This window comes from Salmo trutta, chromosome 20 (assembly GCF_901001165.1).
Source record: "Salmo trutta chromosome 20, fSalTru1.1, whole genome shotgun sequence".
Taxonomy (NCBI): Eukaryota; Metazoa; Chordata; class Actinopteri; order Salmoniformes; family Salmonidae; genus Salmo; species Salmo trutta.
The window spans coordinates 53,768,030-53,794,323 of NC_042976.1; the positions used below are offsets into that span (position 1 = coordinate 53,768,030).

At 42.5% G+C, this 26,294-nt stretch overlaps 1 protein-coding gene and 1 long non-coding RNA gene across 2 annotated transcripts in view; both read right to left on the bottom strand.

The window, feature by feature from the left end:
- LOC115156240 (Krueppel-like factor 12) overlaps positions 1 to 23,842 on the bottom strand; it is a 187,399-nt gene extending 163,557 nt beyond the window's left edge. Inside the window, exon 1 of the mRNA XM_029703679.1 lies at positions 23,684 to 23,842. The gene's annotated coding sequence lies outside the window, so the exon portion shown is untranslated. The remainder of the gene's footprint in view (positions 1 to 23,683) is intronic.
- LOC115156241 (uncharacterized) lies at positions 1,211 to 3,441 on the bottom strand. The gene is made up of 2 exons (XR_003868213.1): positions 3,351 to 3,441; positions 1,211 to 1,882 (listed from the first exon to the last, which is right to left on the bottom strand). It is a non-coding gene; the product is annotated as an uncharacterized LOC115156241 (long non-coding RNA).
- Positions 23,843 to 26,294: the final 2,452 nt, after the last annotated feature.

Here is a 26,294-nt window from a genome sequence, read left to right on the forward strand (position 1 = left end):
ATTGTATTTGTCACATGCTTCGTAAACAACAGGTGAGATCTGTGAATGCATTTGTGATTACTTCTACAGTATTAGAACAAGGACCAGGTCCCAAAGATGTTTGTCATCATTCCTAGTGGCTCACCTCACCTCATACAGGCCAGTCCAAGGAACCTTAACAATCATGTCATAGCCTATATTATGTCATAGCCTAGACTAGAGGTGAAGGTTATGGTTACGATGAGAAGTAAGGTTAAATTCAGGAAAATATTGATTTTGGAGATGATATGTCTCTCTATGTCTAAGCACTAAGCATTCTATCCATAACTTTTAAACCCAAACCATAAGAATTTTGGGGGAATGGGTGAGAATATAAATGCGCTGTTTTTCACAGGACTTTCAAAGCATAAGTATATTTTGTCTTTCAGTGTTTGTCTTTTTTTTGAAGTTCTGCATTCCTTTTTATGTCCTTCAGTTTTTCCTCGTGTGGCTGAATATTTTTTGTAGAAGTTGTTTTATTTTTATGCACAATGGTTAGACTGTGAGGTAGGGACAGACTACCTTTGCTTCTTTTCACCGCTCAATGTGTACACTGCTGTTTGTCCTTGATTGTCACTTTTCTGCTATCTGTTTCAGAAATCCATAATGCATTTTCTTTCTTTTCTCAAGCAAGACAGGCTTAAATACGTCTGATTGCACAACAAGTGGGCTGGCACTCTCACTTTTCTCAATTTCCCTGGAAAAATTAGAGGATTCCACACTTTTTGACAAGGGAATCTGAACAAAGAATCAGGTGTACCAGTACCCCCTGTATATAGCCTCGCTATTGTTATTTTATTTCTAAGTTTTACTTTCAATTTTTTTTACTTAACTCTTTTTTTCTTAAAACTTCTTAAAGCATTGTTGGTTAAGGGCTTGCAAGTAGGCATTTCACTGTAAGGTTACCTGTTGTATTCGGCGCATGTGACAAATAAAACTTGATTTGGTGTGGTATTGAACAGGGTTTGCCAATGGTGTCAGATGATACTAATGTTTCTGTCTGTGTCAACAACTAGAACCAGATCCTCTACTTTCTTCCCTTCCTCCACCTCTGGCTGTGTGGGTGTTTGCATAATCCGCCCCCCTCCCCCCACACACACACTCAGACACACACCCTACAGCTTTAGTAAACAAACATGGGCTGGACCTGAGGTCAACGATTGATTACACATGAGGACACGTAGAAAGAACATTTTGTCAATTTAACGGATGTTGAAATTAGTAGGGATTATGGCCTTTATATCCATACACACCTAAACACACACACATTCCAGATTGTTTATATATTTCACACTCAGGAAACATCTCATTCTTATATGAAGATTTGATTGTATAACCGTCTACTGAAATTGATGTTTAAATGTTTTTTCTTGATTCCCACTGCTGATAAATAGCCTATACTGTAATAAATCAGAAATTAATACATTAAGGAATATTCAAACATTTCTCAATGAAACATGCCAACCACTTAATTAAAAAAAGTATGTCATTAAATATAATGTACTGTACATACAGTAAGACTAGAAGAGGCGATCACCGGCAATCAATTTCAGATTAGCTAATGTGTTTCTGATTCCAACAATTCTTTCACCAAATCGTTTCACAGGATCAATCATGTGTGTGTGTGTGTGTGTGTGTGTGTGTGTGTGTGTTAATTTAGGGTTAAATAAAGGTTAAATAAAATACAAAAGAAAAATGTAACTTAGTAACTTGTTCTACAGCCTTTTTTTTGTTTACTCAACTTTTTGGTCGAAGTGTCACCTGAACTTAAAGTTTTTAGTTGGCCCAAACTTTGCTCCAACTTGAGAAAACTTAGGCAGAATTTAGGTTAGGGACCCCAACACATAGAAATAGTGCTTTTAACCTCTACGGGCCACGGGGGCAGTATTGAGAATTTTGAAAAAAATATGTGCCCATTTTTAACTGCCTCCTACACCAACTCAGAAGCTAGGATATGCATATTATTAACACATTCGGATAGAAAACACTCTGAATTTTCTAAAACAGTTTGAATGGTGTCTGTAAGTATAACAAAACTCATATTGCAGGCAAAAACCTGTGAAAAATAGATTTAAAAAAATGAGAATTTTGTGACTGTACTATTTAGTGTCATTGTTTTAAAGATACCACAGTGAGAAAGGATTCAGTTCGCAACTCCTACTGCTTCCACTAGATGTCAACGATCTTTAGAAAGTTGTTGGAAGCATCTGTCATGAATACAGACCGAATTAGAATGCTTACAAGTTGACACGTCATCACTTCATTTTTTGCGCCTGCGCATGAATCTGAGAAGAGTGTCTTTGTCATAATCGTTTATTCTAGACACTTGATAGGTTGTGTGAAAATATTACTGATGTTTACTGATGTTTCACGTTAAAAATGGACCAAAAGATTAATGCTAAACAACGTTTGACATGTTTGAACAAACATAAATAGATTATTTACTAGGTTTTTTTTAGCTTTTCGGCGTGACTTTACACTGCCCACCTCATTTTGTGGGAGCCTACTGAACGCTAACTATTTGGACATAAATTATGAACTTTGTCAAAAGAAACCACATTTGTTCTGGACCTGGGATCGCTGGCAGCGCCTTCTGATGGAGATAATCAAAGGTAAGGGGATATTTAGAATGTTATTATCGATATTAGATGATGCTAATGCTAACGGTTTAGCTTAGCTTAGCTTATAGCTTAGCTTATGTTGTTAGCATAGTACCCAGTTTATAGCAAAATGTGATTTCCCAGTAAAGTTATTTTGAGATCTGGCCATTCGGTAGCAATTACGAGATGATAATATATTATTCTTTGAATGACAATATTATAATTTACCAATGTTTTCGAATAGTAATTCCGTGATTTGTAATGCTGGATTCACTGGGAGCATTCGAGCCGAAAAAAATTCAGAATTTCACCGTGACTGTAAATGCTGTTTTTGGATATAAATATGAACTTGATTGAACTAAAAATGCATGTATTGTCTAACATAATGTCCTATGAGTGTCATCTGATGCAGATTGTCAAAGGTAAGTGCATAATTCTAGCTAGTTTTCTGTCTGTTGATGCCCTTCTTTGAATTGGCTAAACATTACACGCAGCTATTGTCAATGTACTCTCCTCACATAACCTAACTTTATGCATTCTCCGTAAAGCCTCTGAAAATCGGACAGCGGGGTTAGATTTAGGAGATATATCTTTCAAATGGAGGAAAATAGTTGATTATTTGATTATTTGAAATCATTACTCTTGCAGTTTTGAATTCCCCGCCATGGTCACATGACAATGAATCCCAATACCGGGATAAGATCCTGCCCCTGGCCTCAACAGGTTCTTAACATAAAACATGTACACTTACATATTTGACACACGTTGACATGCGTGATTACATTGTGCATGTTCATAAAAACAGGAATTAATATTACAACGTCCTCACCTGGGATGTGAACTTCCATCCTCTTAGTTCTGGCATTGCATCCCTGCCTGGTATGGCAACTGCTCGGCCTCTGACCGCAAGGCACTACAGAGGGTAGTGCGTACGGTCCAGTACATCACTGGAGCCAAGCTTCCTGACATCCAGGACCTCTATACAAGGCAGTGTGTCAGAGGAAAGCCCAAAAATTGGTCAAAGAATCCAGCCACCCTAGTCACAGACTGTTCTCTCTGCTACCGCACGGCAAGCAGTACCGGAGTGCCAAGTCTAGGTCCAAGAGGCTTTTAAACAGCTTCTACCCCCAAGCCATAAGACGCTGCTGCTACTCTCTACGTCACTTTAATAACTCTAACCACATGAATATATTACCTCGACTAACCGGTTTCCCCGCACATTGACTGTGTACCGGTACCCCTTGTATATAGCCTCGCTATAGTTATTTTACTGCTGCTCTTTAATTATTTGTTACTTTATTTCTTTTCTTTTTTTTCTTCTTAAAACTGCATTGTTGGTTAAGGGCTTGTAAGTAAGCATTTCACTGAAAGATCTACACCTGTTGTATTCGGCGCATGTGACAAGTAAAATTGTATTTTATTTTATTTCTATATTCCTGCTAATGACTGATTTTACCTACATTCCTACACTTTACACCTGTCTCTTGTTTTCCCCATTAGTCCCGGGTGTATTTATCCCTGTGTTTCCTGTCTCTCTGTGCCAGTTCGTCTTGTTTTGCCAAGTCAACCAGCGTATCTCCTAGCTCCTATTTTTCCCAGTCTCTTTTTTTTCCTAGCCCTCCTGGTTTTGACCTTTGCCTGTCCGGACGCCGAATCCACATGCCTCACCACTCTGCCTGTTCTGACCTCGAGCCTGCCTATCGCCTGGTACTGTTTGGACTCTGACCTGCCTTTTTCCTACCCCTTTTGGTATAACAAATATTGGAGCTCAACCATCTGTCTCCTGTGTCTGCATTTGGGACTCGCCTTGTGCCCTTACAGTGTGGTTGTTCCTAACCTCATTTTTCATACATTGGAGCTAAATTTGGGCCAATTAAAATGTTAAGTTCAGGTAACACTTTGGATGAAAAATGTATTTAAATAAAAAGGCTGTGGAACCAGTTACTAAATAATTGTGTGTGTGTGTGTGTGTGTGTGTGTGTGTTGCTGGAGTCTTTGTATTGTGTGTGTCTGTCTTCTGTCTTATGTTATAGACAGCATGCATCTGTCTATAATGTCAGCTGCTCAATATGTGTCCTTTCTACCACGCCGTTTTTGAAAGATATAACATTAGCCATCGAGGATACTACTTTCTCAACAACATTGATGCCCTGAATTGATCCAAGGTCAGTTGGAAAAAGTGATGGACTACTTTCTGCACATGCCACGGTCAGTATGAACCGGAGTGACTTGACACAATGCTGGCCAAACAAGATGTAGCTACAAACAAAACAGAGTTAAATGGTTACAGTCTGCCGTGAAGCATTGCATGTATACACGGGTAAGAGTCTAGCTACATTTTCAGATATTGTAAGTTTCACATTTTGTCAGAAAGTCGTTTTCATTGCAATTTAAAGCATAATGTTAGCCAGCTAGCAAACGTTAGCTTGCTGTCTCACTAGCTAACGTTATGTGTATGATCTGTGTAGTAATACTATTTGAATCAGAAATCCATTTGCATTGCAAGTTAAAGCCTAATGTTAGCTAGCTAACAGTGAACGTAGTTGGTTAGCTCTTTAGCTACGTGCAGATTCATTCTACAGCTATGACAATGTTTGTATTGGTAGTAGTATGAGTTGGGATTGTACCGGTTCATTGTTTAGCTAGCTAGCTACATGTCTAAACAACAGACTCTTCACCAGATGATTACATGACCCATCAAGATAGCCAGGTGTGTCTGGGGGTGATTATTTATTAAATGATCTTCTCTAGACAATAGTGACCCATCCACTAGCTAGATGTGGCTGGGGGTTGGTTAAACCATTTCCTTCACATAACCCATCAGTTTAGACAAGTGTGTCGTGTAAGTGTCATCTAATAATGCTAAAATATTATTACCTGGACACTTTCTACTATGCAAGTAACAATTTCACTGTACCGTTTACACCTTCTGTATCCTGTGCATGTGACAAATAAACTTAGATTTTATTTGATATAGTGTGTGTTTACCAGAGAAGGTAATGTGAAGAACAACATGACCTGCACCAAAGTCAGATTAGGATATAAACCAACGACTAGATAAAGTGTATTTTTACCTGGAGTTTTTCCTTGCTGTAGGCTACTACTTTTACCACTTTAAGTCTTGAAATCTTTGGTTGTTTACCAAACAACTTACTGTGTTTAGCACATGGCCTAACATGTGAATGCGTAAAGAGATGGTTGGGCTAAGGCTTCAGAGGGTGTGAATGATGCTGAATGGGTGTAGAAAAAGAAGAGCTCTCCAGTAGGTGTACAACAAAAATTCAAGGGCCATTTTCTCAGAAGTCGGGTTAGAACTTTATCAACTTTCAAAGCAGAATTACTTTCCCATTGTTCCTCAACTGCAGTGTATGGTATACCATTTTCTAGCCCTGGGTCTTTAGTTTTATCCAATGTAAAAAACACAATTTCAAATTCCACCTGACAGGTGTAGCATATCAAGAAGCTGATTAAACAGCATGATCCTTAAACAGGTGGACCTTGTGCTGGGGACAATAAAAGGGCACTATTAAATGTGCAGTTTTGTTCACCAACACAATGCCGCAAATGTCTATATTTTGAGGGAGCGCGCAATTGGCATGCTTACTGCAGGAATGTCCACCAGATCTGTTGCCAGATAATTTAATATTAATTTCTCTACCGTAAGCCTCCTCCAACGTCATTTTAGAGAATTTGGCAGTATGTCCAACCGACCTCACAACCGCAGACCATGTGTAACTACACCAGCCCAGGACCTTCACATCTGCCTTCCAGCTGATGAAACTGAGGAATATATCTGTCTGTAAGAAAGCCCTTTTGTGGGGAAAAACTCATTCTGATTGGCTGGCTCCCCAGGCCCACAAATGTCTGCGCCCCCGCCTAGTTATGTGAAACCCATCGATTATGGCCTATTGAATGTATTTCAATTGACTGATTTCCTTATATAAATTGTAACTCAGTCAAATTGTTGAAATTGTTGCATGTTGCATTTATATTTTTGTTCAGCATAGATAAGGTTATTAAAACTCATTTACAGTATAAAATCCCTCTGAGCACTTGAAAAGGTGCTACTGTAAATCCAATCCATTATTTTAAAATATTTTTCAAGACCTGGTCAGTTTATTCAATATTAGTTGGAACAATAACAGTGATAGAATACAATAGCTAGTCCATAACATTTTATCTGTCAACAATTGCTCCAATTTGTGCCGATGTTATTACAATGTGTGAGACAGCCGATGCCAGTGGTAGCAGGACCCTGTAGAGGAATTCTAATTGGACTGGAATTAACCTTATGGACAGGTAGACTGTGTCTGCTGCTGATTGGACAGTTAGACAGCTGATTGGTTTGATTGACTGTGTCCATTGCTGATTGATCCTTTTTCGTTGATTGGACACATAGACTGGGTCCATTGCTGATTGTACACATAGACTGGGTCCATTGCTGATTGGACAGATAGATAGTTCGCTACTGATTGGACAGACTATGTCTAGGGCCCTATCAAATCTGCGTTGCGGAGAAGGTGGTTGTAATTACTGAATCCAGACATTAAAACAGAATCCAGTAATATTCAAAAAGGTATTGAACTTTGTAGGAAATCAACTAAATGTATTGAACTTACTAGAAAATGCATACATTTTCTCAAGTCATGTAAACATGGACGAAATTGGACGTGATTCATATTTTCCTGCAACTTTCTGAAACGGCACAGGAATGCCCTGTCTGTGCATGTGCAACGTGCACGTATGTCTACACTTTGTGTAGCTGTTAGCGATGATGTTAACGAAAACCTTCTTCTGGTAAAGATGGAAGGCTTTCCCCAAAATTGTCTCAATTAAATATTAACTCCAAAGTTTCCTATGCCAACCTGGAATAATGATTTCATGATTATTTGCATCAATCCAGTGGCCATATTTTTTTTTCATTCTTCTATTTTCCCAGACCTCAAAAGTGGTCTCCTGATGTGGTTAAGCATGGTTGTGGACTTACAACATCCAATTTAGATGTCTTTCTGTTACAATGTGTGAGTTTGAGAGCGAAAACCTGAAAAGACGGGGAAAACAGAAGCCTGGAAAAACTAAACAGAGAAAACAGAATTTGGGAAAAAAATGAAATGGAATTAGGCAAAAAAATCGAAATAATTTTACAGTATATGTCCCTATAGGTCTGTTAGTGATTGGACAGACAGACTGTGACTGTTGCTGATTGGTCATTTATAATTGACTACCTAGGCTGAACTCTATGTTTTATTACATTTTTTATTTAAATATATTTAACCTCTCTAGGGTAGGGGGCAGTATTTGCATGGCCGGATAAAAAACCTACCCGATTTAATCTGGTTATTACTACTGCCCAGAAACTAGAATATGCATATAATTATTGGCTTTGGATAGAAAACACCCTAAAGTTTCTAAAACTGTTTGAATGGTGTCTGTGAGTATAACAGAACTCATATGGCAGGCAAAAAACTGAGAAGATTCCTTACAGGAAGTGGCCTGTCTGACCATTTCTTGGGCTTCTACACTCTCTTTATTGAAAACTAAGGATCTCTGCTGTAACGTGACACTTCCTACGGCTCCCATAGGCTCTCAGAATGCGGAAAACCGGTGAATGATGTCTTTGCAGGCCCTGGCTGAAAAACACTAGCGCATTTGGATAATGGTCGATCAGAGAACAATGAGACTGAGGCTCGTGCACGAGGCGACACCATGTTTTTATTTTTTCGTCTTTGAACTAAAACAGGGTTTCCCGGTCTGAATATTATCGCTTTTTTACGAGAAAAATCGCATAAAAATAGATTTTAAACAGCGGTTGACATGCTTCGAAGAACGGTAATGGAATATTTAGAATTTTTTTGTCACGAAACACGTCGGACGCATCACACGTCGGACGCGTCACCCTTCGTCACCCTTCGGATAGTGTCTTGAACGCACGAACAAAACAGAGGATATTTGAACATAACTATGGATTATTTTGAACCAAACCAACATTTGTTATTGAAGTAGAAGTCCTGGGAGTGCATTCTGACGAAGAACAGCAAAGGTAATCACATTTTTCTAATAGTAAATCGGAGTTTGGTGAGGGCCAAACTTGGTGGGTGTCTAAATAGCTAGCCTGTGATGGCTGGGCTATCTACTCAGAATATTGCAAAATGTGCTTCTTAAAATAATTGTTATGTTTTTTGTGAACGTTTATCGTGAGTAATTTAGTAAATTCACCGGAAGTGTTCGGTGGGAATGCTAGTCACATGCTAATGTAAAAAGCTGGTTTTTGATATAAATATGAACTTGATTGAACAAAACATGCATGTATTGTATAACATAATGTCCTAGGATTGTCATCTGATGAAGATCATCAAAGGTTAGTGCTGCATTTAGCTGTGGTTTGGGTTTATGTGACATTATATGCTAGCTTGAAAAATGGGTGTCTGATTATTTCTGGCTGGGTACTCTGCTGACATAATCTAATGTTTTGCTTTCGTTGTAAAGCCTTTTTGAAATCGGACAGTGTGGTTAGATTAACGAGTCTTGTCTTTAAAATGGTGTAAAATAGTCATATGTTTGAGAAATTGAAGTAATAGCATTTCTAAGGTATTTGAATAACGCGCCACGGGATTCCACTGGCTGTTGAGTAGGTGGGACGATTTCGTCCCACCTACCCTAGAGAGGTTAAACAGGGAAATCCCATTTGAGACCAAGGCCTTTTTTTCAAACGAGCCCTTCACACAATCATACAATTCACAATATTTACAAATCCAATGCAATAAAAACGTACAATACTTACAAGTTATGTAAGAAAAGTAATTCACAAACACGATCATGAAAAACAAACACGTTCATCAGTAAAAAAGTTATCAACAAGCCGTTTGAACTGCCCTAGTGACACCAAAACATCCAACCTTAGAGAATTCTAGAGATCATTCCACAAGGTGTAAAAAAACTAAATGCAGATCGCCCTAAGTCAGTGGAGACTGAAGGGATCTCCAGAGTTAGCCATCCCTGTGATCGGGTCTGACTCGTATGTCTGTAATATAACAATGAAGTAAGGTATGGCGGAAGTTTTCACAAGAGCCTTTATAAACAAAAAGAGAGCAGTGCATTGATCTATGAGACTTAAGAGAGGGCCAGCCTACTTTCTGATACAGAATGCAGGGATGTGTACTGAACCTATCGGCCATAATAAAGTATAGTGCACTATGATAAACTGCGTCCAATGGCACCAATACAGTGGCAGCTGCATACAAATAGACAATATTACCATAGTCTAAAGCCGGAATGAATGTCGACTGAATGATTTGTTTTCTGCTATTTAATGAAAGGCATGCCCTATTCCAAAAAGGGTCTAACAATGGAAATCTCTATTGGGCATGTTTTTAATCCAAAACTAGGCTAAATCTGGGAAACATGACCAAATACAGTTATGTATGCATATACAGTATAACATATATTATAAATATAGAAAACATTTATACACTATGTTATTGTGTAATTTTTTTTGTTATATTTGTAATTTCTGTTATACTATATATGTATCAATATAACTTTTTATGAATTTGAACATTAAGTTCAGTGTAAATGCTAAGTACATTATATTACCCCATATAAAGTGTACTAATGCTGAGGCAAGGGGACCTATGGTAAATAGATTTAAAGTGAGAGTTTAAATGGGCACTAATCTGGTTCCCTGAATACTGTTGAGCAGCAGTGGGTCTGCTCTCTGCTCTTACCCCCCTCCCCTCCCTATCCCTACCCCTACCCCACCACACATACAGACACATGCACGTACACCCTGCGGCTGTCACAGTGTTAAAGGCAGGGCCTCTTTCCAGCACGGGGGTAAAGTCACAGAGGTCAGTGCTCAGTCTCCTCCCTCTCTCAGTCCCTTGCAGCCCCCCTCCCCTCCTTGGCTCTCCCTGACCCCCAACCCCTGTTGTACAAATGCCTTTCCTGTCAGCTCTGGCCCGCTCCCCTGTAATTGGAAAGAACAGGCCAGGGCCAGCCCCCAGCCACCCCTAGCCCTGCCTGGGTTGTGTTGAGCCTCTGGGCCCGGTGACAGCCACCCATCAATATCAATACTATTACCCCTCTGGAAGTCAGAGCCACTGCCGATGACATCCAACACACACACACACACACACACACACACACACACACACACACACACACACACACACACACACACACACACACACACACACACACACACACACACACACACACACTTACTTCCCCATAGGTGTGCTTCCTCTACTACCCGAGCCTCTGACTGTGTAGTCCATTGCTAACAGCCCTGTCCGTCTCTCTGTCTCTGCTGCTGCTTTACGGACGGCAAACCATGTTTATACACACATAAACAAACACACACACTCACAGAAACACACACTATCGCATGTACAAGCCGCTATGACAACGAGACATTTTTTTTCTCTCCAACATGTCAATAATTAATTTGGAGACGAACAGGAAGCAGCAGTAATAGTCAGTGACACATATCATTGCTAAGCAGGGCTAGACTTGGATGGGAGACGAAAGGGAAGCAGTAGGTAAATCAATTCTCCAGTTTCCCAGCCATTTTTTTTCTGATAATGCATATAACGTTGAAGATCTGACGTTGTTTTAAAGGTACAAATTCAACATACACTGAACAAAAATATAAAAGCAACATTCAACAATTTCAGAGATTTTATTGAGTTACAGTTCATAAACTCAGCAAAAAGGAAACGTCCCTTTTTCAGGACCCTGTCTTTCAACGATAATCCGTAAAAATCAGAATAACTTCACAGATCTTCATTGTAAAGGGTGTAAAATTCAGTTTCCCATGCTTGTTCAATGAACCTTATACAATTATCCTGTTGTGGTATAGGGTGCAGTATTTGCATGGCCGGATAAAAAACGTACCCGATTTAATCTGGTTAGTACTTCTGCCCAGTAAATAGAATATGCATATAATTAGTCGATTTGGATAGAAAACACTCTAAAGTTTCTAAAACTGTTTGAATGGTGTCTGTGAGTATAACAGAACTCATATGGCAAGCCAAAACCTGAGAAGATTCCACACAGGAAGTGCCCTGTCTGACAATTTGTTGTCCTTCTGTTGCATCTCTATTGAAAATACAGCATCTGTGCTGTAACGTGACACTTTCTAAGGCTTCCATTGGCTCTCTAAAGCCACCAGAAAGTGGAATGGGGTGTCTGCTGTCTCTGGGCAAAGTACAGCAGCAGAGTTTGTAAGTGGTCAGCCTGGGGACAGTGAGACTGAGATGCGCATTCACGAGACTTCTCCATGTTTTTGTTTCTCTCTCTAAATGAATACAACAGCCTTCCCTGTAGCTCAGTTGGTAGAGCATGGTGTTTGCAACACCAGGGTTGTGGCTTCGATTCCCACGGGGGGCCAGCACAGGAAAAAAAAAAATGTATGAAGTTGTATGAAATGTATGCATTCACTACTGTAAGTCGCTCTGGATAAGAGCGTCTGCTAAATGACTAAAACGTAATGTAAATGTAACGTTGCCGGTTTGGAATATTATCGCTATTTTATGAGAAAAGTAGCATAAAAATGTATTTTAAACAGCGTTTGACATGCTTCTAAGTACGGTAATGGAATATTTTGCAATTTTTTGTCACGAAATGCGCTCGCGCGTTACCCTTCGGATAGTGACCTGAATGCACGAACAAAACGGCGGTATTTGGATATAACTATGGATTATTTGGAACCAAAACAACATTTGTTGTTGAAGTAGAAGTCCTGGGAGTGCATTCTGATGAAGAACAGCAAAGGTAATACAATTTTTATAGTAGTAATTCTTAGTTTAGGTTGTCCCAAACTTGGTGGGTGTCAAATTAGCTACCCTGTGATGGCCGAGCTATGTACTCAGAATATTGCAAAATGTGCTTTCTCCGAAAAGCTATTTTAAAATCGAACTTAGTGTAACGCCCTGGCCATAAAGCGGGGTTTTTTGTTCTTTATTTTGGTTAGGCCAGGGTGTTACATTGGGTGGGCGTTCTATGTTCTGTTTCTATGTTTTTGTATTTCTTTGTTTTGGGCCGTGTGTGGCTCCCAATCAGGCACAGCTGAAGTTCGTTGTTGTTGATTAGGAGTCACACATAAGTGCATGTTTTTCCATTTTTCCGTTGGGGTTTTGTGGGTAATTGCTTCTGTTCAGTGTGTTAGCTGTCAGTACTGTTTGGCTGTCGGTTTTTTCTTGTTTTTTGTATTGTGTTCTTACGTGATTAAAATTATTCATGATGAACACTAACTCCACTGCACCTTTGTCTACTCCCTCTTCAGACAGCCGTTACAGAATTACCCACCACAAGAAGACCAAGCAGCGGAGTAAGGAGCAGCGCAAGGAGAGGAACCAGGAGAGGAGCTATCTGGAATCGTAGACTTGGGAACAAATACTGGACCGAGAGGGACCATGGACTCAGGCTGAGGAGTATCGCCTCCCGCAGTGGGAGATCGAAGCGGCGAGAGCGGAGAGGCGATGGTATGAGGAGAGAGAGAGCAACAGGCACACGGGGGAGCACACGGGACAGTCGGCGGTGCCGAGGTCGGAACCAGAGCCAGTCGGGTTGACGTTGGAGGTGAGCAAAGGGTGCGAAGCAGAGACAGTGAAGGAGTTGATGGGGAGATTGGAGTGGAGAGAGATGAGAGAGCTGCTGGTTTGGTGCATAAGGCACGGCATTCGCCCTACGGAGCGTGTCAGTGAATTGATGTCACCTGAGTCAGTCCTTCATACTCGTCCTGAGGGGCGTGCTGGCCGTCTGTTGAAGACTGTGCCTGCGCCCAGAAACAGGCCTCCTGCATGTCTTCCCAGCCCTGCAGGTCCTGTGCCTGCGCCCAGAAACAGGCCTCCTGCATGTCTTCCCAACCCTGCACGTCCTGAGCCTAGGCCCAGAACCAGGCCTCCTGCATGTCTTCCCATCCTGGTCAAGCCCGTGCCTCCTCCTCGGACCAGTCCTCCAGTGGGTTTCCCCATCTTGGTTAAGCCTGTGCCTCCTCCTCGGACCAGGCCTCCAGTGGGTCTCCCCATCCTGGTCAGTCCTGTGCCTCCTCCTAGGACCAGGCCACCAGTGGGTCTCCCCATCCTGGTTAAGCCTGTGCCTCCTCCTCAGACCAGGCCTCCAGTGGGTCTCCCCATCCTGGTCTGTCCTGTGCCTGCTCCACGACCAGGCCTCCAGTGGGTCTCCCCATCCTGGTCCGTCCTGTGCCACCTCCCAGGACTAGGCCTCCGGTGGGCCCCGCCATGCTGGATCTGCCAGAGTGGCCCTCCTGTTCGGAGCTGCTAGAGTGGCCCGCCTGTTTGGAGCTGCCAGAGTGGCCCGCCTGTTCGGAGCTGCCAGAGTGGCCCGCCTGTTCGGAGCTGCCAGAGTGGCCCGCCTGTTCGGAGCTGCCAGAGTGGCCCGCCTGTCCGGATCTGCCAGAGTGGCCCGCCTGTCCGGATCTGCCATCGCCGCCCGCCTGTCCGGATCTGCCATCGCCGCCCGCCAGCCGGGCGCAGCCATCGCCGCCCGCCAGCCAGGCGCAGCCATCGCCGCCCGCCAGCCGGGCGCAGCCAGGGTCATCCGCCAGTCGGGCGCAGCAAGGGTTGCCCGCCAGCCGGGCGCAGCCGTCGCCGCCCGCCAGCTGGGCGCAGCAAGGGACACCCGCCAGCCGGGCGCAGCCATCGCCGCCCGCCAGCCGGGCGCAGCCAGGGTCGTCCGCCAGCCGGGCGCAACAAGGGTCGCCCGCCAGCCGGGCGAAGCCAGGGTCGCCCACCAGACCTTCGGCGCGGCCAGGTGCACCACCTAAGAGGGCGACGCCAAGGGTGGGGCAGAGGCCACGTCCCGCACCTGAGCCGCCGCCGTAAGAAGGCCCACCCAGACCCTCCCCTTCAGTGTCAGGTTTTACAGTACCCCCCCCCCCCTTGGGGGGGGGGTACTGTAACGCCCTGGCCATAGAGAGGGGTTTTTTGTTCTTTATTTTGGTTAGTCCAGGGTGTTACATTGGGTGGGCGTTCTATGTTCTGTTTCTATGTTTTTGTATATCTTTGTTTTGGGCCGAGTGTGGCTCCCAATCAGGCACAGCTGAAGTTCGTTGTTGTTGATTGGGAGTCACACATAAGTGCATGTTTTCTGTTTGGGTTTTGTGGGTAATTGTTTCTGTTCAGTGTGTTAGCTGTCAGTACTGTTTGGCTGTCGGTTTTTTCTTGTTTTTTGTATTGTGTTCTTACGTGATTAAATTATTCATGATGAACACTAACTCCGCTGCACCTTGGTCTACTCTCTCTTCAGACAGCCGTTACACATAGCGATTGCATAAAGGAGTTCTGTATCTATAATTCTTAAAATAATTGTTATGAATTTTGTCAACGTTTATCGTGAGTAATTTAGTAATTTCGCCGGAAGTTTTCGGTGGGTATGCTAGTTCTGAACATCACATGCTAATGTAAAAAGCTGTTTTTTGATATAAATATGAACTTGATTGACAAAACATGCATGTATTGTATAACATAATGTCCTAGGAGTGTCATCTGATGAAGATCATCAAAGGTTAGTGCTGCATAAAGCTGTGTTTTGGGTATTTGTGATGCATGCTAGTTGCTTGGAAATGGCTGTGTTTTTTGTGTCTATGTACTCTCCTAACATAATCTAATGTTTTGCTTTCGCTGTAAAGCCTTTTGGAAATCGGACAACGTGGTCGATTCAGGAGAAGTGTATCTATAAAATGGTGTAAAATAGTCCTATGTTTGAGAACTTTGAATTATGACATTTTGTGGTTTTAAATTTGGCGCTCTGATTTATCACTGGCTGTTGAATAGTGTGGGACAATTTCGTCCCACCTCCCCTAGAGAGGTTAATGAACACGCACCTGTGGAACGGTCGTTAAGACGTTAACAGCTTACAGATGGAAGGCAATTAAGGTCACAGATATGAAAATTTAGGACACTAAAGAGGCCTTTCTACCGACTCTGAAAAACACCAAAAGAAAGATGCTGTCACGATCGTCGTTGGAAGCATACTCGGACCAAAGCGCAGCATGATCTGGGTTCCACTTGTTTATTAAATGAAACTCTCAAAAAACAAAGAATAAACGAATACGTGAAGCTATGGAGTGCTCACAGGCAACTACACATAAACAAGATCCCACAAACACAGGTGGGAAAAATAACTACTTAAATATGATCCCCAATTAGAGACAACGATTACCAGCTGCCTCTAATTGGGAATCATACAAACACCAACATAGAAAAAGAAACTAGAACACAACATAGACATAGATATACTAGATCATCCCCTAGTCACGCCCTGACCTACTTTACCATAGAGAAAGTAGGTCTCTATGGTCAGGGTGTGACAGATGCCATGGGTCCCTGCTCATCTGTGTGAACATGCCTTAAGCATGCTGCAAGGAGGCATGATGACTGCAGATGTGGCCAGGGCAATAAATTGCAATGTCCGTACTGTGAGATGCCTAAGACAGCGTTACAGAGAGACACAACGGACAGCTGATCATCCTCGCAGTGGCAGACCACGTTTAACAACACCTGCACAGGATCGGTACATCCGAACATCACACCTGTGGGACAGGTACAGGATGGCAACAACAACTGCCCGAGTTACACCAGGAATGCACAATCCCTCCATCAGTGCTCAGACTGTCCTCAATAGGCTGAGAGAGGCTGGATTGAGGGCTTGTAGGCCTGTTGTAAGGCAGGTCCTCACCAGACATCACCGGCAACAACGTCACCCATAGGCACAAACCCACCATCGCTGGACCAGACAGGACTGGCAAAAAGTGCTCTTCACTGAGGAGTCACAGTTTTGCCTCACCAGGGGTGATGGTCGGATTTGCGTTTATCGTTGAAGGAATGAGCGTTACACTGAGGCCTGTACTCTGGAGCGGGATTGATTTGGAGGTGGAGAGTCCGTCATGGTCTGGGGCGGTGTGTCACAGCATCATCGGACTGAGCTTGTTGACATTGCAGGCAATCTCAACGCTGTGCAATACAGGGAAGACATCCTCCTCCCTCATGTGGTACACTTCCTGTAGGCTCATCCTGACATGACCCTCCAGCATGACAATGCCACCAGCCATGCTGCTCATTCTGTGCGTGATTTCCTACAAAACAGGAATGTCAGTGTTCTGCCATGGCCAGCGAAGAGCCTGGATCTCAATCCCATTGAGCACGTCTGGGACCTGTTGGATCGGAGGGTGAGGGCTAGGGCCATTCCCCCCAGAAATGTCCGGGAACGTGCAGGTGCCTTGGTGGAAGACTGGGGTAACATCTCACAGCAAGAACTGGCAAATCTGGTGCAGGCCATGAGGAGGAGATGCACTGCAGTACTTAATGCAGCTGGTGGCCACACCAGATACTGACTGTTACTTTTGATTTTGACCCCCCCCCCCCTTTGTTCAGGGACACATTATTCAATTTCTGTTAGTCACATGTCTGTGGAACTTGTTCAGTTTATGTCTCAGTTGTTGAATCTTGTTATGTTCATACAAATATTTACACTTGTTAAGTTTGCTGAAAATAAACGCAGTTGACAGTGAGAGGACGTAATTTTTTTGCTGAGTTCATAATGACATCAGTCATTTGATTTAAATGCATTAGGCCCTAATCTATGGATTTCACCGAACTGGGATAAACACAGCTACACTACAGTGCCTTCGGGAAAGTATTCTGACCCCTTGAATTTTTCAACATTTTATAATGTAACAGGCTTATTCTAAAATGGATTAAATAAAATCCTCAGTTATCTAAACACAATACCCCATAATTGTTGCAAATGTATAAAAAAATTAACAACAGTAATACCCTTTCCTATGAGACTTGAAATTGAGCTCAGGTGCATCCTGTTTCCATTGATCATCCTTGAGATGTTTCTACAACTTGATTGGAGTTTACCTGTGGTAAATTAAATTGATTGGACATGATTTGGAAAGACACACACCTGTCTATATAAGGTCCCACAGTTGACAATGCATCTCAGAGAAAAAAACAAGCCATCAGGTCAAAGGAATTGTCCGTAGAGCTCCGAGACAAGATTTCTGCAGCATTGAAGGTTCCCAAGAACACAGTGACCTCCATCATTCTTAAATGGAAGAAGCTTGGAACCGCCAAGACTCTTCCTTGAGCTGGCTGCAATCGGGGGAGGTGACCTAGAACCCAATGGTCACTCTGACAGAGCTCTAGAGTTCTTCTGTGGAGATGGGAGAACCTTCCAGAAGGTCAACCATCTCTGCAGCACTCCACCATTTAGGCTTTAATGGCAATGGCCAGACGGAAACCACTCCTCAGTAAAAGGCACATGACAGCCCTTTTGGAGTTTGCCAAAAGGCACCTAAAGACTCTCAGACCATGAGAAACAAGATTATCTGGTCTGATCAAACCAAGATTGAAGCATGGTCGTGGCAGCATCATGCTGTGGGGATGTTTTGGACTGGGAGACTAGTCAGGATCGAGGCAAAAATGAATGGAGCAAAGTACAGAGAAATCCTTAATGAAAACCTGCTCATATCGCTCAGGGCCTCAGACTGGGGTGAATGTTCACCTTCAAACAGGACAATGACCCTAAGCACACAGCCAAGACAATGCATGAGTGGCTTCGGAAAAAGTCTCAATGTCCTTGAGTGGCCCAGCCAGAGCCCAGACTTGAACAAGATCGAACATCTCTGGAGAGACCTGAAAATAGCTGTGCAGCATCACTCCCCATACAACCTGGCAGAGCTTGAGAGGATCTGCAGAGAACAATGGAAGAAACTCCCCAAATACAGGTGTGCCAAGCTTGTAGCGTCATACCCAAAAAGACTCAATGCTTTAATCACTGCCAAAGGTGCTTCAACATACTGTAGTACTGCGTAAAGGGTCTGAATAATTATGTCAATGGGATATTTCAGTTTCTTATTTGTAATAAATTAGCAAACATTTCTAAAAACCTGTTTTTGCTTTGTAATTATTGGGTAATCCATTTTAGAATGAGGCTGTAACGTAACAAAATGTGGAAAAAGTCAAGGGGTCTGAATACTTTCCGAAGGCACTGTACATATATACACACAAGTATGTGGACACCCTTTCAAATTAGTTGATTTGGCTATTTCAGCCACACCCGTTGCGGCACACAGCCATGCAATCTCCATAGGAAAACATTGGCAGAAGCATGTCCTCACTGAAGAACTCAGTGACTTTCAACGTGGCACTGTCATACAATGCCACCTTTCCAACAAGTCAGTTCGTCAAAGCTCTGCCCTGCTAGAGCTGCCCCTGTCAACTGAAGTGGAAATGTCTAGGAGCAACAATGGCTCTACCGCAAAGTGGCTCTACCACACAAGCTCACAGCACGGGACCACCAAGTGCTGAAGAGCGTAGCATGTAGAAATCGTCTGTCCTCGGTTACAACACTCACTATCAAATTCTAAACTGCCTCTAGAAGCAACTGTTCGTTGGGAGCTTCATGAAATGGGTTTCCATGGCCAAACAGCCGCACACAAGCCTAAGATCACCATGCGCAATGCCAAGCATCGGCTGGAGGTGTGTAAAGCTTGCCGCCATTGGACTCTGCAGCATTGAACATGCATTCCATGGGGTGATGAATTACGCTTCACCATCTGGCAGTCCAATGGACAAATCTGGGGTTGCAGATGCCAGGGGAACGCTACCTGCCTGAATGCATAGAGCCAACTTTAAAGTTTAGTGGAGGAAGAATAATGGTCTGGGGCTGATTTTCATGGTTTGGGCTAGGTCCCTTACTTCCAGTGAAAGGAAATCTTAACGCTACAACACACAATTACATTCTAAACGATTCCAACTTTGTGACAACAGTTTTGGGAATGCCCTTTCCTGTTTTAGCATGACAATGCCCTCGTGCACAATGCAAGGTAAATACAGAAATGGTTTGTTGAGATCAGTGTGGAAGAAATTGACTGGCCTACACAGAGCCCTGAACTCAACCCCATCGTACACCTTTGGGAGGAATTGGAACGCCAACAGTGAGCCAGGCCTTATCGCCCAACATTAGTGCCTGACTTCACTAATGCTCTTGTGGCTGAATGGATGAAAGTCCCCGCAGTAATGTTCCAACATATAGTGGAGAGCTTTCCCAGAAGAATGGAGGCTGTTGAAGCAGAAAAGGGGGGACCAAATCCATATTAATGCCCATGATTTTGGAATGAGATGTTCGACAAGCAGGTGTCCACATACTTTTGGTAATGTAGTGTACCTTTAAAAACAAAGTATGGGTGTGGATCAGAAAACCAGTCAGTATCTGGTGTGACCATCATTTGCCTCATGCAGTGCGACACATCTCCTTCGCATAGAGTTGATCATTCTGTTGATGGTGGCCCGTGGAATGTTTTCCCACTCTTCAATGGCTGTGCGAAGTTGCTGGATATTGGTGGGAACTAGAACACAATGTTCCGCACGTCGATTCAGAGCCTCCCAAACATGCTCAATGAGTGAACTGTTTGGTAAATATGCAGGCCATTGAAGAGCTGGAAGATATTCAGCTTCAAGGAATTGTGTACATATCCTTTCGACATGGGGCTGTGCATTATCATGCTGAAACTTGAGGTGATGGTGGCAGATGAATGGCATGACAATGGGCCTCAGGATCTCATCACGGTATCTCTGTGCATTCAGGTTGCCATCAATAAAATGCTTTGTGTTCGCTGTCCTTAGTTTATGCCTGCCCATACCATAACTCCACCGCCACCATGGGGCAGTCTGTTCACAGCGTTGACATCATCAAACCGCTTGCCCACACGTCTGCCATCTGCCCGGTACAGTTGAAACCGGGATTCATCCATGAAGAGCACACTTCTCCAGAGTGGCAGTGGCCAATGCCACTGAAGTCAGTTATAACGCCAAACTGCAGTTGGGTGAGGACCTTGGTGAGGATGACGAGCACACAGATGAGCATCCCTGAGACATTTTCTGACAGTTTGTTCAGAAATTCTTCGGTTGTGCAAACCCACAGTTTCATCAGCTGTCCGGATGGCTGGTCTCAGACGATCCCAAAGGTGAAGAAGCTGGATGTGGAGGTCCTGGGCTGGCGTCGTTACCAGTGGTCTGAGGTTGTGAGGCCGGTTGAATGTACTGCCAAATCTCTAAAATGATGAAGGTGGCTTAGGATAGAGAAATTAACATTAAATTCTCTCATAATGGCTCTGGTGGACATTCCTGCAGTCAGCTCCCTCAAAACTTGAGACATCTGTTGCATTGTCTTGTGTGACAAAACTGCACATTTTAGATTGGCCATTTACTGTCCCCAGCAGAAGCTGCACCTGTGTAATGTGTTGTATTGTCCCAAAAATAACACTTTGTATTCAGAACAAAGAGTGAATTGATTTGCCACATTTTTGTAGTATTACTTTAGTGCCTTATTGTAATGTTTTGGTGGAATAATTGTATTCTGTATAGGCTTCCTTTTTTTCACTCAATTAGGTTAGTATTGTGGATACATGCTCAGTTTCTCCTATCACAGTCATTAAACTCTGTAACTGTTTGAAAGTCACTATTAGAATCATTGTGAAATCCCTGAGTGATTTCCTTCCTCTCCGGCAACTGAGTTAGAAAGGACAACTGTATCTTTGTAGGGACTGGGTGTATTGATGCAACATCCATAGTGTAATTAATAACTTCACCATGCTCAAAGGGATATTAATTGTTTTTTTTACCCATCTATCAATAGCTGCTCTTCTTTGCGAGTCATTGGGAAATCTCCCTGGTCTTTGTGATTGAATCTGTGTTTAAAATTCACTGCTCGAATGAAGGACATTACAGATAATCGTATGTGTGTGGTATGAGATGAGGTAGTCATTCAAAAATCATGTTAAACACTATTATTGCACACAGACTAAGTCCATGCAACTTTGAGACTTGTTAAGTACATTTTTACTCCTGAACTTATTTAGGCTTGCCATAGCAAAGGGGTTGAATACTTACTGACTCAAGATATTTCAGCTTTTCATTTTTTATTAATTTGTAAAATCTTTAAAAAACATAATTCCACTTTGACGTTATGGGGTATTGTGTGTAGGCCATTGACAAAATAAATCACAAAAACACAACATTTTGGTGAAAAAGTCAAGGGGTGTGAATACAAAGGGTGTGTACAAGGGGTGTGTATACAGGCTCCCGAGTTGCACAGCGATCTAAGGCACTGCATCTCAGTGCTAGAGGAGTCACTACAGACCCTGGTTTGATCCCGGGCTGTATCACAACCGGCCATGATTGGGAGTCCCATAGGGCGGCACACAATTGGCCCAGCGTCGTCCGGGTTTGTGGAGGGTTTGGCCGGGGTAGGCCGTCATTGTTCAATAAGAATTTGTTCTTAACTGACTTGCCTAGTTAAATAAAGGCTAAATAACATTTAAAAAAAATGTAAAATACGGGCAGCTGTATCAGTGTCGCCGGCTGTAGCTAGTAACGTGGCGATTTATTTTACTCCCAGGATTATACTTCAAGTATTACAGCAGGCTACACAAGAAATAACTAATATTGGTAGCCATCTAGACGTCACCGTGATACGGTCTACTCAATGAGGAGAGCACGAACTGCAACCACACTGGGACAGTGTCCTTAGCTGTCACAACCCTGTGATTCGGTTCACCTGGCTCTCAGCTACGCAACATACGTCATCATTTTACAGGCCAGGAGTGTCTGTACAGCCTCTCCCCCTTACCATTTGATTAATTTAAACAACATTGTTAAATAATGTCATAGTATTAGCTAAACCTTCTGACTTTAACAGTAGTATACAAACATTTGATGGCGCTGAAAGAAAGGAACATGTTGTGAGATTGGTAAAATAATATGTGTTATTGTTTAGGCTTATATCAATATTTTATTATATAGTTAACTAGGGTTTGAAGTAGGTGTTCAGTATCTACAGTACCTGTCTTATTTGTATTTGTTCAGTGCCTCAATTTATTTCATAAACAGTATTGGATATGGCTGTACAGATTCCTGTCTCGAATCAACCCAAGATGATGAAACCTGAAGAAGGGACAAAGTGCATGTCAAGGTGGCCCAGAGGAAGCAGCTGTTTTCAACCCCTTTGCCTCATTCTTCCAAGAGCTCACTGAGTTTGAATGAAGACCTCTAGTGAGGTAAGTACACACATGACACAAGCTTGATATGTCCCTTGTCACCTGTCTTTTTACCTACAGAGTAACAGCCCTGGTGCTCTCTGTCTCGCATTCTATTTATTTTTCCAGGCTTGTCATAGGGGTGAGAAGAGCTGTCAAATCAGAACTGAGGAGGATTGTTAGGGAGCCTCATAAGGAACACCTGATGCTGTGCTGACTTCTCTCTCCTGGATGCTCTCCTGCCCAAACTGTCCCGTTGTGTTGTACTGCCTCTGAATGCCCTTACGCCGAAGAGAGTTGCCCCTGAACGTAGATCTAGAATTGTACCCAATCTCAATTTTAAATCTCCCTCTGTGTCTCGCTCCCCCACACCACCCACACACAATATAGTTTTAAAATAGGTGTTGTAATGATGCTCTTATTTGGTTACACACTGTTGTTACTTCTATTTTCCATTCTGTTGTTAATTTGCAGTTCATTTTGTTACCAATTTGAATACATTTATTTTATGTACGAATTTATTGTTTTCCTAAATTTACTTTTCAGTGAGACTTTCCCTGTAAATTTACAGCATAATCCTGGCACCTGAGTTGCCAGCTTAATTAATGCTGTATTTTTGCTTTACAGCAGAGAAGCTGTAATATATTTCACGGTACTAATCTCCTTACTGTAAAACATTACAGCATCCCTGCTGTAACTCTACAGCAGGGATGCTGTATGCTGTAATATGTTTTACAGTAAGGAAAATAGTACTGTAAAACACATTATATTATAGCATCTCTGGTGCCAGTATAATGCTGTACGTTTACAGGGAAAAGTTTTACAGTGCACAATGGCACACACAGGCAGTGTGCAGTAGGTAGCTAGATGACCAGGAGTTGTCATAAGGCTGGACACAGCAATGACAGCTGAACCGCACACACACAACCCCACAAGCATGACAAATGAGAACCACAGCATGAGAAGAACAGAAGAAGGAGGAAACATTTCCACAGACCTTGTCAGAAGCTGCAGAGCCGTAGAAAACGGTTTTCCCTTCTCCAGTCCTCTCTCTTTTGCTCCTCTCACTCTCACTCCTGCGTGTGCAGCTCCCTCCCCTTCTGTCTCTCAGCTGCTGAGCTCTTGCAGTTCTCAGGAAATGAATGGGGAGCTGCACAGAGAACTGTTGTACTTGCAAATGACTTAGCTTGCCCGCCCCCATCACATGATCTGCTAAATGTAGGGTGGGCCAGTGGGTGGAGGCTTCATAGCCAACTGGAAGACAATATACTCTAGCTTGAACAGCATGCATCTAATTACATGGGGCCCCTCGTGGGAGGTTTCCGACGCATCCTCATCAGTCCAGGCAGGCAGCTCTCTCTCTCACTCTTTGCCTCTTTCACTCTTTGCCTTTCTCTCTCTCCCTGCCTCTTTTTCTCTCTGCCTCTCAGGGCTGGGGGTGATCACTGGAGTGCCTCCCCATTTAAAGGGACAATCAGCAGTTGCTAAATTCATTTTTGGACTTATAAATTAATGATATGTACCCATTGATTCGTATAAATGCCTCATGAGCACAGTTCAAACAACAAGCTCTCATAATCTCTCTGCAGAATTAGACGTTCATCCACGTTCTCCAAACGTGAAATGTCAAAGCTGCTCCAAACCTCCAAGCTTCTGCTGCTCTGTATTGTTCCATTTCTCCAAAAGTCAAATTTCAAAGGTAAGGGTTAAGGTTTGGGATATGGTTAAATCATAACGTTTAGGTGCTCATTCCAAATGGTTAAGGTAAGGGTTAAGGTTTGGGATAGACTTACAACCAAAAATAAAAAACAGTGTTCATTGCCGAGATCAAACACACAACCTTCTGATCAAAGTCATGAGATTATAGCTATCCACCACTTCTGCCAGTCCAGTATTCTGCCAAAACCCTAATCTACTTGATTGTAGCAGCGCTCACTGTTGCCCCTAGTGGCCAGTTTTGAAGGCATTTTCAGACGTCCTCAGGACATGGATAGATGTCCAATTTCTTTGTTAATCTTGAACGTCCTGGTTTACCCCATCAGAACCCAACATATAAACTTATTCTAATCCAATGTTTGTTTGCATTTACTTTGTTTACAAACACTGTATAGCCCAAAAACATGGTTAAACCTATACTTTTGATATCGTAGATGGTCTGTTCTTGCATCCATAGCACTGCCTTTGAATTTGAGAGTGGTTATATTTCTCCAGCCCGATCCTTCCACTTTTTACAGAAACAGTGGTGGGGAAGATGCTTTATTATTGTTTTAACTGATGATTGCCGCTTTAAAAGAGAGAGAAAAAGATAGGAGAGAGAGAGGGGATAGTGAAGACCCATCCTACTGGGCAAAAACTGGGGGAATCAACGCTGTTTCCATGTAATTTCAGCAGCAAAATTCAATGTGATGACTTTGAATCAACCTGGCAAACTGATTGGATTTTTTAAAATGGAATTTAGTATTTTTTTCATCCAACTAAATACGGTGCATTCGGAAAGTATTCAGACCTCTTGACTTTTTCCACATTTTCTTACGTTACAGCCTTAGCCTGAAATTGATTAAATTACTTTTCCCCCTCATCAATCAACACACAATACCCTATAATGACAAAGCAAAAACAGGTTTTTAGATAAAAAAATGTTTTTATTAGAAAATAAATAAACACCTAATTTACATAAGTATTCAGACCCTTTGCTATGAGACTCACAATTGAGCTCAAGTGAATCCTGTTTCCATTGATCATCCTTGAGATGTTTCTACATATTGATTGGAGTCTACCTGTGGTAAATTAAATTGATTGGACATGATATGGAAAGGCACACACCTGTCTATATAAGGTCCCACAGTTGACAGTGCATGTTAGAACCAAAATCAAGCCATGAGGTCGAAGGAATTGAGCTCTGAGACAGGATTGTGTCGAGACACAGATCTGGGGAAGGGTACCGCAACATTTGTTTTTCAACAGGACAATGACCCAACACACCTCCAGGCTGTGTAAGGGCTAATTGACCAATTGAGAGGGTTTGGGATGAGTTGGACCGCAGAGTGAATGAAAAGCAGCCAACAAGTGCTCAGCATATGTGGGAACTCCTTCAATATGTTGGAAAAGCATTCCAGGTGAAGCTGGTTGAGAGAATGCCAAGAGTGTGCAAAGCTGTGATCAAGGCAAAAGGTGGCTTCTTTGAATAATATAAAATATATTTTGATTTGTTTAACACTTTTTTGGTTACTACATGATTCCATATGTGTTATTTCATATTTTTGATGTCTTCAATATTATTCTACAAAGTAGAAAATAGTAAAAATAAAGAAAAACACTTGAAACTTTTGAGTGGTACTGTAATTTAGATAAGTCCAATCGCTGTCCCTATAGCAGTAAAAACATTTTTTTATTACCTTTAGTGTTTGAAGTCTGCCCTTCGGGCATGAAAGTAATCTTCACCCAAATTAACATTTCTACCCCTGGGGAAGCGTTTAAACAGTTTATTCCAATGGCGTCCCCAAGGACAGTAAAGGCTTTCTTATTACCTTTTGCGCTGAAAGTTTCCCTTAGGGCACCAAGTGATCTTGACCCAAACTAACATTACTGCCCCTTTGTCAAGCATTTAA